We start from the raw sequence: 10,535 nt of genomic DNA on the forward strand, positions 1-10,535 counted from the left end.
ACGGTATTTCTCCGAACACATATGATTCTACAGTTGTGTTCATTTTGGCCCTGAACAATTCCCGGTAATCCTGAGTGCTTTAGAGAATTCAGCCTTATAATTCTCATAGAAACGGCCACTTTTCACACTCATGTAGGTGATATCCCATTAAGAGTATCCTGCACAATACCCCACTTGTTATTTCCAAGTATATGAATCATTAAAAGCAATGCTTATCCTAAACATGCTATAGATAGCACTGTTTCATCATCGGACATGGGTATGAGATTATCTCCGCAGTGCTCCCACTGAATCATCCACAATTCAGTTGTCCCTTTGAACCTAGATCTTGGGATCTCCAGTCAGCTAGGTTGGGTTGCGATGATGGCGATTCTTAAGACATAGGCTTTAAACCCATTCCCCTCGATGATTTATAAACTTGCTCTCTAGTCAAACCTTTAGTAAACGGATCCGCTATATTTTCTTTTGACCTTATGTAATCAATAGTAATTATACCACTTGAGAGAAGTTGCCTAACGGTATTATGACTACGACGTATGTGTGGAGACTTACTGTTATACACATGATTTTGTGCCCTTCCAATCGCTGATTGGCTATCACAATGTATACATATGGCAGGCACCGGCTTGGGCCAATTAGGAGAATATCCTCTAAGAAATTACGAAGCCATTCAGCTTCTTCCCCTGCTCTGTCTAAAGCAATGAACTCAGATTTCATAGTGGATCTAGCTATACACGTTTGTTTAGAGGATTTCCATGAAATGGCTCCGCCTCCCAAAGTAAAAACATATCCACTCGTGGACTTCGAGTCTTGTGTATCAGATATCCAGTTAGCATCATAATAGCCTTCAAGTACTGCTGGATATCTTGTGAAGTGCAATCCATAGTTCTGCGTAAATTTCAAATAACCAAGAACCCTAGCAATTGCCTTCCAATGATCCTCTCCAGGATTACTCGTGTATCTACTCAATCTGTTAACTGAATATGCAATGTCCGGACATGTACAATTTGTAATGTACATTAGACTACCAATTATGCGTGCATATTCACTTTGAGATATTCATTGACCAATATTCTTTGATAAATGCAAATTGACATCATATGGTGTTTTTGTAGGACTACTTACATAATTACTAAATTTCGTAAGTATTTTCTCAATATAATGTGATTGACATAAAATTAGTCCTTCAGACGTTTTAGAAATCTTGATTCCTAGTATAACAACTACAATTCTCATATCTTTCATATCAAACTTACTAGCCAACATTCTTGTGGTAGATTTAATAATCCCATGATTACTACCAATAATTAGCATATCATCGACATATAGACATACAATGACATATCCCTCTTGTGTGCTTTTAGTGTAAACACATTTGTCACACTCATTTATTTTAAATCCATTTGACAATATTGCAGTGTCAAACTTATGGTGCCATTGCTTAGGTGCTTGTTTTAAACCATAAAGTGATTTAACAAGTCTAGATACCTTTGTCTCTTGGCCATGCACTATGAAATCTTCAAGTTGTTCCATATAAATTTCCTCGTCCAAATCACCATTTAGAAAAGCAGTCTTGACATCCATTTGATGAATCTTAAGATTATGAATTGCTGCAATAGCAATCAACATACGGATGGATGTTATCCTCATGACTGGCGAATATGTATCAAAATAGTCTAAGCCTTCTCTTTGCTTATAACCTTTGGCGATAAGTGTTGCCCTGTACTTGTCAATAAATCCATCTGCTTTCATCTTCCTTTTGAAAATCCATTTATGACCTAAAGGTTTATTTCCAGGAGGAAGATCCACCAATTCCCATGTATGATTTTGCATGATGGATTCAATTTCAGCATTCATAGCCTCTTTCCAAAATGGAGCTTCTGGAGAAGATATAGCTTCCTTATACGTTTGAGGCTCATTTTCTAATAAGTAAGTAAGAAAATCAGGTCCAAAAGACGTTGATATTTTAGCCTTCTTACTACGTCTTGGTTCAATTTCTTGTACATGTTATCGGTCAACAGAATTATCATTACTTTCTTTATGACTGCTATTAAAGTCATCATAAGTTCTTTTCAAAGAACTTTGTTCTTGTGCAATTTTCCATGGAAATACATTTTCAAAAAATGTAGCATTTCTTGACTCAATTATTGTATTAACATTTACTTCGGGATTATCCAATTTATGTACAAGAAACCGATATGCACTACTATTTATAGCATAACCAATGAAAACACAATCAATGGTTTTAGGTCCTATTTTAATCTTCCTAGGATCAAGGATCGTGGCCTTAGCTAGACATCCCTAAACTTTGAGAAATTTATAAGAAGGCTTCTTGCCTTTCCATAATTCATAAGGTGTCATATCTAACTTCTTATGAAGTAATTTATTGAGAATGTGGTTTGCAGAAAGCAATGTTTCTCCCCACAAATTCTGGGCTGCCCCAGAACTTATCAACATAGCATTCATCATTTCTTTCAATGTACGATTTTTGTGTTTAGCAACTCTGTTTTGTTGAGGTGAATAAGGAGCAGTAGTTTGGTGAATAATCCCATGTTGAGTACAAAATTCAGAAAAATGAGCAACATATTCACCTCCCCTATCGCTTCTTATAACCTTTATCTTTTTGCTAAGTTGATTCTCAACTTCGTTCTTATAATTTGTGAACACTTCTAAGGCTTCATCTTTGCTTCTTAGCAAATACACATAGCAGTACCTTGTGCAATCGTCTGTGAAAGTAATAAAATATTTCTTGCCTCCTCTAGTTTGCACAAACTTTAGATCACATATATCACTATGAATTAATTCTAGAGGTTCCATACTTCTTTCAACAGAGTGAAAAGGTGCTTTAGTTGACTTTGCTTCTACACAAGTTTCACATTTATGACTTCTATCAATACGAAACTTAGGTAATAGGTCCATGCTAATTAGCCTACGTATAGTATCATAATTCACATGTCCTAACCTCCCATGCCATATATTTGGCGATTCCACAATATAAGCAGAAGAATTAACTTTATTGATAATTTTGGGTATAACAGTCATTACATTCAATTTGAAAAGACCATCACTGAGATATCCTTTCCCAACATACATTCCACTCTTTGTTAGTACAAACTTATCAGACTTAAAAACCAAACGGAAACCATTTTTGCTCAACAATGGTCTAGAGACGAAGTTCTTTATGATGTTAAGCACATGAAGCACATCGTTAAGAATAAGTTCCTTTCTAGTAGTCATCTTTCCAATTACCTTTCCTAGGCCTTGAACCTTGGATGTAGAAGAATTCCCCATGAACAGTTGCTCTCCATGAGTAACTTTTTGATAGGTGGTAAACATTTTTCTATCAGAGCAAATGTGGCGAGTAGCCACAGTGTCAACCCACCATTCCTTAGTGTTTCCCACCATGTTGACTTCAGATACTACGGCCGCAAGATTTATGTCAGCGATCTCATTGGACAACCTATCTTCCTCAATTATGTGTAATTCATTACTCTTCTTTTTGGAATTGTCTTGGCCTTTGCGGTTTCGACATTTGCTAGCACGGTGTCCTGTCTTGTTGCTAACAAAGCACTTCCCTTTGAACTTCTTAGAATTCCCTTGGCTTGAACTTACTTTCACCAGAGTGTTTCATCTTTTTGTTATTCTTTGACACACCCTCCACAATGTGTGCCTTGGCTTGCATAAGTTGACTGTTAGTGACACGCCCCGATCCTGATATTTCCCCGAATACCAAGATAGGCAAGTGCTGGCCAACATTCGAGGGTGATGAAAGCCATTTATTGAGTGCAAATGCTAAAAACAAGGAATAGATAAGGTTTATAAATATAAAAGAATAAAGAAAATGCATTTAAGGAACGTGTTCAGAGTATACAACTAATTATAATACTAAAAGAAATAATATAAAATTGAATGAATAAAAGAATGGGTCCCACACCAAGAGGACTCGAAGATGCCGATGTGGAAGTGCTTTGACACAGGGATTGTATGCCTTGATTCTAAGTCCTAAAGGGGACGAAAAACAAATATGAGTGGACCAAGTTGATATATATATATATATATATATATATATATATATATATATATATATATATAGTAAAACAGTTATCAACGCACTAACCCCCAGGTTTTATGAAAACTCATATATCATGATAAACATAGGTTTTCCGAAACCTAGTATGCTGTGCAATGTCTGAAATCATAACTTGTATATATAATAATCACTAGTGAATGTCCAATAACCCTCAGGCCCTATGTTGGCTCCTCGTCCCTGTGCTAAATAGCCAGAGGAAACACACTCCAAGCCCTATGCCAAAACCAAACCGTTGCCCGGGACGAACTGGAATTTATCCCTACGTCCCGTAGCAAAAAGGACCACTAGGTAAGTACAAAACCATTGAACATGTCTATATTGAAAAGAAACTTCATAGTTTAAAATCATCCATCATCTATATTGTAAAGAGGTGTTCAAAACATGTTCTGTAGATCATATCGTTATCCATCAGATATTCTATAAGAACATAGGTTATAGAAAAAATAGTAGTAATTCAATCTAGCCTCAATAAGCACGTTACCTCAAAGCGTTTCATAGAACATAATCATTAAATCATGCTTTTCATGTATGCATTTCTATATTCAAAACATGCATTTTAGAAGGGATCCACTCACAGATACTTCACCGTTGAAGAACCACGCAAACTAGCGAAGACGGAAATGCCACAATAATTTCCCCTAAGCACATAAAGGGTCCAATTAATAAAACTCTATTATAACAATTGAATTTGGGAAAAGAGACATTGGAAACAGATTCAGAACGTCGAATTACCCTGAAAAGGGTCCCGGATAAATTTCGTAAAAGTCGATGGAATATTCCCTAATGGGATATTCCCTAACAGAATATTCTCCATAAAGGGTTTGGGCTAGTTAGGGCTTTGGGTTTTGGGGTCTAATAATTAAAAAGGGTATAGGTTTAAAAGGTTTAAAGGGTTTAGTGGCTAACGGGCTTAAGGCCCTAACATAATTGGCCCAAGGCCTTTGGGTTTTAAAACAGAAAACAAAATAAATAAAATAAAAAGGGTTTGGGCTGAAAGGCTTTAAGGAAATTGACTTAAAAGGATTTTGTTTTAAGTCCTGGCCCCAAAGGCCAAAGGCCTAAGGTAAAAGGACATGGCTTGAGGGCCTTAAGCCTTCTAGGAGCTCATTGGCTTCGGGTTTCATCGGAACTCTGAAGTTAAGTGAGTTCAAGCGAGAGCATTCCCAGGATGGGTGACCCACTGGGAAGTTCTGCTGACGTGACTTCCCAGAAACAAAACCGTGAGGGCGTGCTCGGGGCTCAAAGTGGACAATATTGTGCTATGGTGGATCCGAGCCCAGGATGTGGTGGGGGCCCGGGCCGGGATGTGACAATTTGTTATTAGAGCCAATCTCTGGCCAGAAGTGTGTCGACGAGGATGTTGGATCCCTTAAGGGGGTGGATTGCAACATCCCACATCGCCTAAAGGAGTGGATCCTGTAAGCCTTATATGTATATTCCTATCTCTACCTAGCACAAGGCATTTTGGGAGCTCACTGGCTTTGGGTTCTATCGAAACTCCGAAGTTAAGCAAGTTCGCGTGAGAGCATTCCCAGGATGGGTGACCCACTGGGAAGTTCTCGTGTGAGTTCCCAGAAACAAAACCGTGATGGTGTGGTCGGGACCTAAAGCAGACAATATTGTGTTACGGCGAAGTCGAGCCCGGGATATGGTGGGGGCCCAGATCGGGATGTGACAATTTGGTATTAGAGTCAATCCCTGGCCGAATGTGTGCTGACGAAGACGTTGGGCCCCTAAGGGGGGTGGATTGTAACATCCCACATCGCCCAGAGAAGTGGATCATGCAAACCTTATATGTATATTCCCATGTTTACCTAGCACGAAGCTTTTTGGGAGCTCACTGGCTTCGGATTCCATTGAAACTCCGACGTTAAGCAAGTTCGGGCGAGAGCATTCCCAAGATGAGTGACCCACTGGGAAGTTCTGCTCGCGTGACTTCCCAGAAACAAAACTATGAGGGCGTGGTTGGGGCCCAAAGCGGACAATATCGTGCTACGGCGAAGTCGATTCCGGGATGTGATAGTTAGACTTCTTTTTAGAGCAACGATTATCCTCCTCAATCCTTAATTTTATGATTAAATCCTCAAGTCCCATCTCTTTGCGCTTATGCTTGAGATAATTTTTGAAATCTTTCCAAGCAGGAGGTAATTTTTCAATTACTGCAGCCACTTGAAAGGTCTTACTTAGCGACATCCTTTCAACATGTATTTCATGAAGAATAAGTTGTAGCTCTTGGAATTGATTGATAACCTTCTTGGAGTTTGTCATCTTGTAGTCAAGAAATCAACCGACCACAAATTTCTTCATGCCGGCATCTTTAGTCTTATATTTCTTGTCAAGAGAGTTCCATAAGGTTTTTGCATTTTTAATTGGACTATACACATTGTATAGTGCATTATCTAATGCATTGAGGATGTAATTCTTGCAAAGAAAATCAGAATGGTTCCATGCATCTAATGCAGCCACTTCTTCTGCAGTAATTCCAGACACAGGCGCATCTTCAGTAAAAAACTTTGCCAAGTTCAGAGTGGTGAGGTAAAATAACATTTTCTGTTGCCACCTCTTGAAGTTTGTCCCATTGAACTTCTCAGGTTTTTCACCATGATTGGTGGAAGTTGGGATCACCATGGGCACAACACTCGTAATTGACGTGTTACCCAGTTTACTAGAAGAATTACTAGTATCATCCATTTTCCCTTAAGAGAGAAAATCACACAATTTAATATATTATAATCAAAGTAAAAGCAACAAAGTATTATGAAGCAAATAGACTTTAGTTTCTTAGCACCGTAACCCACAAGATTATTTAATTAAACTTGGCTAATAAAATATAACAATTTAACAAAACCAGTCTTGTCTTAAGTTGTTGGAAAAACTATGGAAAACTGCTATATATAATCTATTATACACTATTAAATAATACACAATAAAATTTCTATAAATGCAAGAAGAACAAGGAATAGAACAACCTTAAGAGATCGAGGCTAGAATTTGATTCTATAGCCTTAAGACAAGATTGCCCCTCAATGGTGCCTCAAGGTTTGCGTTGGCAAATATCTCCCAGGATACAACGATCTTTCTCTTTGCGGAAGTAGCACTCCAATCTACAAAGAACAACGAACTAAAAGTGTTTAAAACTCTCTCTTTCTTCAACACTAAACTACTCTAATTTCTATATAATTTCTGGATGCAAAACTATATCTAAAATGCTTGACTTGGTGGTCTATTTATAGACATTGACATGTCCCATTTTCAAAGATTGCGTCTGCTTTCCAAAAGACAAAGGATGCAACCTTTGTTTAAAGTTGTATCTGTTTCCAGATCAAGAGATGCTATCTTTATTCAAAATTGCATCAGTTTCCAAATGACAAAAAGTTGCAGCAATGCAGCCCTTTTAAACATACACAATCCTTGAAAATCTGCCGGTCAAACCTTTCCATGACCACTTTAATTTTTCATTCACTTGAATATTTAATATTAAAATATTAATAATACTAATATTTAAATATTAAATTTCTAACATAAGTTACTTCATCTGCACTGTTTATCATCCGTCTTGCACAATTAAGAAAGATGGACAGAATTTAGCATAAGAAAAAGCATGGACAAATCAATGGATTAGAACAGATATAATTTGTGCCAAAGGAATATGGTACTTTTGGATTTGATGAGAAAATATGTACACAATTATCTCTTTCATAAACAAGTATGATTAATCTCTACAAAATTGGATTTCTATCATACTGCATGATGATTTTCATGCCTAATTGTTGAATATGTTCAGAAGAGAGACTCAGGCTTTGATTAAGCACCTAAACTGTCCCTCAATTCCTTTTTCAGTATCTTGAATATTTGCCTCCAGTTCTTGGAGCAAATTTTGAACATTGTCGACTTGCACGGTGTAATCATATTTGCTTAGTTGAATATTAGAGTGCACAACGAACAAAACTAACAAAATAATAGGAATATTATTAAACAAACGAGAATGCCGGAATGACTACAAAACCTTAAGAGGCTACATTGTGACTGACTTATTTCTCAAACTAAATTACAAGCTCTATTTATAGAGAACTAAACCTAAGAAATCTTAACTCGGATGGGCTAAACCCAAATCCTAAATTAACAAGCAAAACCCAAATACTAAAATAAACCTAAATACTAATATTTTCCAACACCCCCGTCAAACTCATGGCGGTACACGCCATGGGTTTGCCAAAGTAGATGTGGATGTAAAACTCCAAATTCCTGTGCCAATGTCGATGCCGATGTCAATTCTGATGCCGATGCCGATGCCAATACCGATGCCGATTTCCATTCCAAGTTCAAGTTACCATACCCAATGCAAGAATACGGGGGCCACAAAACATCAAAACAACCAATTATTTTTTTTCCTTCCTTTTTTCTTCCTTCTTCCTTCCTTTTTTTTGTTTTTTTTATGACTTCTACAAAACACATGCTGGTTTGCAGAACATGGATCTGTGGACAAGAGCACCTGCGGATTCTATGCCTAATGAGACAACGGCGGTGGGTCTGGAGGGATGTAGAAATCTTGGTGCGGTGGAGCTTTTTCAAATTTGGTGCATAAATCTTGGTGCGGTGGAGCTTTTTCAAATTTGGGTGTGAGACAAATTCACCAAATTCTTTTTTTTTTTTCAAAAAACAGAACTGTTTTTTTTTCTTTTTTTTCTTGCAAATAATCGATACCAACTAACACTCTAAAACAAACGACAAGCAAGACAGACAAATTGATACCAACGAGAACGAATTGAACCCTAAGGATCGAACCCGCTTTGATACCAAGTTGAATATCAGAGTGCACAACGAACAAAACTAACAAAATAATAGGAATATTATTAAACAAACGAAAATGCCGAAACGGCTACAAAACCTGAAGAGGCTACATTGTGACTACTTATTTCTCAAACTAAATTACAAGCTCTATTTATAGAGAACTAAACCTAAGAAACCCTAACTTGGATGGGCTAAACCCAAATCCTAAACTAACAAGCAAAACCCAAATACTAAAATAAACCTAAATACTAATATTTTCCAACATGCTTGACTTCAGTATCTTGAATACTTCCACCTCATCCTCACAAGCTACTTTTTTTGAGCTGCACCAGCTTGGAAACGAATGGCCAAGTGGTTGAATTTGACTTTGAACCAGCTACAAAGGACAAGGAGTCAAACACGGCGAAGGTGACTGTGTCTAGCTCTTTCAACAAGTTGACAGCAGCTGGAGTCTCATGGTTCTTGTCTTCACTTTCCTTGACCTTTAAGGCCCTGTTAATTGCCTTCTTGACATCCTTCCTAGAGCTAAGGTATTTTTTAACCTCACTCATGAAGCTCCTGCCATCTCCCCATCTTCTGCGCATAATTGATTGAAGTTTCTGTGTGCATTCTTTTGTTTGCAAGATGGCATCCTTAATGATTCCACACACATCCAGGAGCCTCAAGAATCCATCTAGTAGTTCATTGATCCATTTGTCTCCGCACTTTTCGGCCAAGGCTTGTTGAGTTAGTGGCAAAAGAAGAAAACTTTCAACACAATCGTATAAATCTTGAAGTCCACTGAGTTTGTGGCATATGGACGATGGTGCTGAAGCTTTTAATCTGCATGCATATCTGCTTATCAAATTATGTAACAAAAGGTTGTGATGTTGAAGGCAATCTGTTGAGCAAGCATGGAAGACTGCAATTTTCTTTTAATGAAAAAGAGGAATTTTACTTTGAAGTTTTATGCTTAACTGGTGCTTTCAGTTTGCACTTTCCTTCCCTTTGGCATCTGTTTATATATTTATATGGTTAGGGTGATAAGAACAACTCATCCTCTCACAGCTGAATGAGCAGAAACATGATTCGATCTGGATCCATAAACTATATATTTTACTTCTAATATCAGATGAGTATCTTCAGTTTGGCAGCAATATCATGTGATGCGTCGCACAACTATCCCTAAAATATGTAGCTCAGGAGTGGTGCTGCATCATCATCTATGTATAAAATGAAGTCAATAGTTCTATTGTGACATCCTAGCCCAGCCCCACCACATCTCTGGCTCGACTTCACCGTAACACGATATTGTCTGCTTTGGGCCCCAACCACGTCGTCATAGTTTTGTTTCTGGTAACTCACACGAGAACTTCCCAGTGGATCACCCATCATGGGATTGCTCTCGCGCGAACTCGCTTAACTTCGAAGTTCCAATGAAACTCGAAGCCAATAAGCTCCCAAAAAGCCTCGTGTTAGGAAGAGGTGGGCATGTACATATAAGGCATAGAGGATCCACTTTCCTGGATGATGTGGGATCTAACAGTCCATTGGCTCTGATACCAAATTATCACATCCCAACCCAGGCCCCCACCACATCCGGGCTTGACTCCGCCGTAGCACGATATTGTCCGCTTTGGGCCCTGACCATGCCCTCACAGTTTTGTTTCTGAGA

This window comes from Malus domestica, chromosome 05, assembly GCF_042453785.1.
Source record: "Malus domestica chromosome 05, GDT2T_hap1".
NCBI lineage: Eukaryota > Viridiplantae > Streptophyta > Magnoliopsida > Rosales > Rosaceae > Malus > Malus domestica.